This window comes from Odontomachus brunneus, unplaced genomic scaffold, assembly GCF_010583005.1.
Source record: "Odontomachus brunneus isolate Ranch 3 - 2012 unplaced genomic scaffold, Obru_v1 Obru_scaffold_117, whole genome shotgun sequence".
NCBI classification, from domain to species: Eukaryota; Metazoa; Arthropoda; class Insecta; order Hymenoptera; family Formicidae; genus Odontomachus; species Odontomachus brunneus.
In genome coordinates, this window is record NW_022639567.1 from 776,313 (window position 1) to 779,185 (window position 2,873).

Here is a 2,873-nt window from a genome sequence, read left to right on the forward strand (position 1 = left end):
GGACACGTTTCGAATATAAGCCTAGATTCCGGTCTAAGGTACGTATAGAGAAGGGAGATGTTTGGAGAGGGTTGCAGTCTATTATTCACCGCGCTTTTTATGCCCCCCCATCCTACTCTCAGTCTCACTCCCTCTCTGTACTATTCTCCCCTTCTCTGCCGCTTCAGCCCTGTCAAACTGTCGGCCGAATTCAATCCTATGCAGTCGTTCTCATCTTTGCCTTCGCTGGTCCGTGGCGAGATCGGCGTAATTGAAGCGTGACGTTGTGATCGTGCGAGTAATTGTTCGTGCAGATTTCGGTCGTCAAGAACGTCACGTTGATCTCGTCGGTGTCGCGTAAGGAAGCGTGAAGCGTCTGCGAGTCGTTGATGCTCCGGGCGTTCTTCCAGTCGCCTCTCTCAGCGCGCGAATACCAGTCAAGTATTTATAATTGTAGTCAAGTATAGAGCTCGTTACTTTGTGATCCTGCAAGGAGAGATGTTCATTTTCGCGAGACACCGGGACAGGATATCCGGGTGCGGGACACGCGTGAGCACCGCTGGCTGCGTCCTCCAATAAAGCCACCCCTGTCGTAGCGTGTAATCACCCTTAAACACTCCAACGCCCCGGCCTAACCCCGTCGTACTGCGATACAATACTAATGTGCTACAAATAACATCCCAAACACGAGGCGATTTCACTCTTACAATGCGACTAAACGGCTCCTCGCCTAACGCCGTTCACAGATCCGCTATGGATCGTTCGCGTTTGTGGTTGAGTGGCGCTCCGAAATTTTGGTTCCACATTAATCCTGCAAATCCCGAATTTGAAGAAACGATGAAGAATCTCCAAGTACAACACTATATATTACAAATAAAATCCTAAACACGATTTAACTCTTACAATGCGACTAAACGGCTCTTCACGTAACGTTATTTACAAATCTACTATGAATCGTTCGCGTCTGTGATCGAGTGGCGCTCCGAGTCGAAATTTTGGTTCTACCAACAAAAGAACCGATGAAAAGAATCTCCAGACTAGAATCTACCACACTGTACAAACTATTGTTTTACTTTGATGCTACAGATGGCTGCTTACTGCCGCTTTTCCTATTTTGAAATAATCTGAAAAAGCATAGAGAAGCATTCGTTCGAGAATTTATTTATAATTCTTATATGTTATAAATATTATTTATAATTATTTTATTTTGATAATTTTATTCCAATATTATCTCAATATTCTACCTGTATTTAATCTTTATCCTTAATTGCAATCAGCAATATATTAATTATATGATTTACTCACAAAGTTGCAAAGAGGGTATGTGATATAAGTAAATAGTAAATAAGTGGCAAATAATAGGCGAATCAGTAAAAGAAATAATATAATTTTATTCTTACAATCATTTTTTATCTTTCTTTAGCCTTGCAACTATAGGATTTGAAGCTCTTTAAAATATTGATAAAGAGAAAACTGTAAAAAAGTAAAGATGACAGTTACGTGTCTAATAATGCTGTGCTTACTTGTAGAGATTTAAATCTGAATTTCAACAAGATTAAACAGAAATAAGAAGAAAGCGTTGGTAAATATAAACAATCACATCCGCGGCACAAAGAGCATTATTCGACGTATAAATCAACAATTGCCATATTTCCATAGATTCTAGGGCTAATATTCACAGTTGTAAATTACTTATGATCTTTGATTAAAAATATAATTAATTATAAGTTCATATATCCGTATATAAATCGCCATTCGGTTGTTTTGGTTAATACTTTATGTTGTATAAAATAATGTAATAAATACAGGTAGAAATTAATTAGGACATATCGAAAATTCATGAAGTTTTAATTACTTATTAAACTTTACAATCCTGAAAGTCATTATAGTGGCATAGCGAGGAACTCATATTTTTTTACTAATCTACGCTCTGATACATACGAAAAAGATTTAATTTAAAAATTGTAAAAGTCGCTCAAATAAAACTCTTAGAGTAAGGAATTCTTAGAATAAATAATGGACTATGCTGGCCGAAATTTCGACACGGGTATTTCTTTATCCTCGGTAAGTTTGTCAAAGATCCAGCTAATCTGCAGCTCATTATATGAATATCTACATCTATATTATACGAAAAAGACCTAATTTAAAAATTGTAGGGTTACACTCCACTGCAATTTTTGTAGGAATGGATTGAAGTGAATATAAAAGTTCAACACCGTTTTGCAAGACTCGCAATAATAGTCGAGACATTAATTAAAGAATATTAGTAAATGATCATATGCGATATGATAGGTGAACTGTAGTGGCTGTTCTGTGCTGTTATATGCTTGTATATTAGATCAAATTGAACAAAAAAGCCTTGTATTATTTTGCAAATAATCACGAAGATTTTTAGTTATTAATGAAAGAAAATTGTTATATGATTGTGCACAAATATGATTGATATTATTATACGATAATGCACAAATCTTCTTTAATTAATATCTAAAAATATATGTAGTTATTTGTAAAATGGTAGAGGACTTTTTTGTTCAGTTTGGCCTAAAAGTATACAACGGTAGACGGCGCCATTATAACTCATCTACTATATCTTCTATATCATATATATATAATTGTTACACTCGAAGGAATTTAAAAAGCAGTTGTTTTAACGTCAACAACTTTATAATAATAAAAAGTAAGTTCTGTTTTTATTTTCATGTCTATTTTATATTACCACTTCATTTTTCAAGATCTCACTTTTCACACTATGTTTAAATATTTTTTGCTCTTTGAATAGTTTATTCCTTTTCCCTAATAATGATTACGAATATATTATAAAATATATATTTGTTAACAATTTTGACGGTGTGTTATTGATGCAATTATTGCATATAATATTGGATTTTTCGTCT

General features: G+C 34.6%; 1 protein-coding gene across 2 annotated transcripts in view; it reads right to left on the reverse strand.

Annotated features, from left to right (window-relative positions):
* The window catches only part of LOC116849470 (retinal homeobox protein Rx1-like), a 127,470-nt gene that overhangs the window by 23,644 nt on the left and 100,953 nt on the right, over positions 1–2,873 (reverse strand). The window lies entirely within an intron of this gene.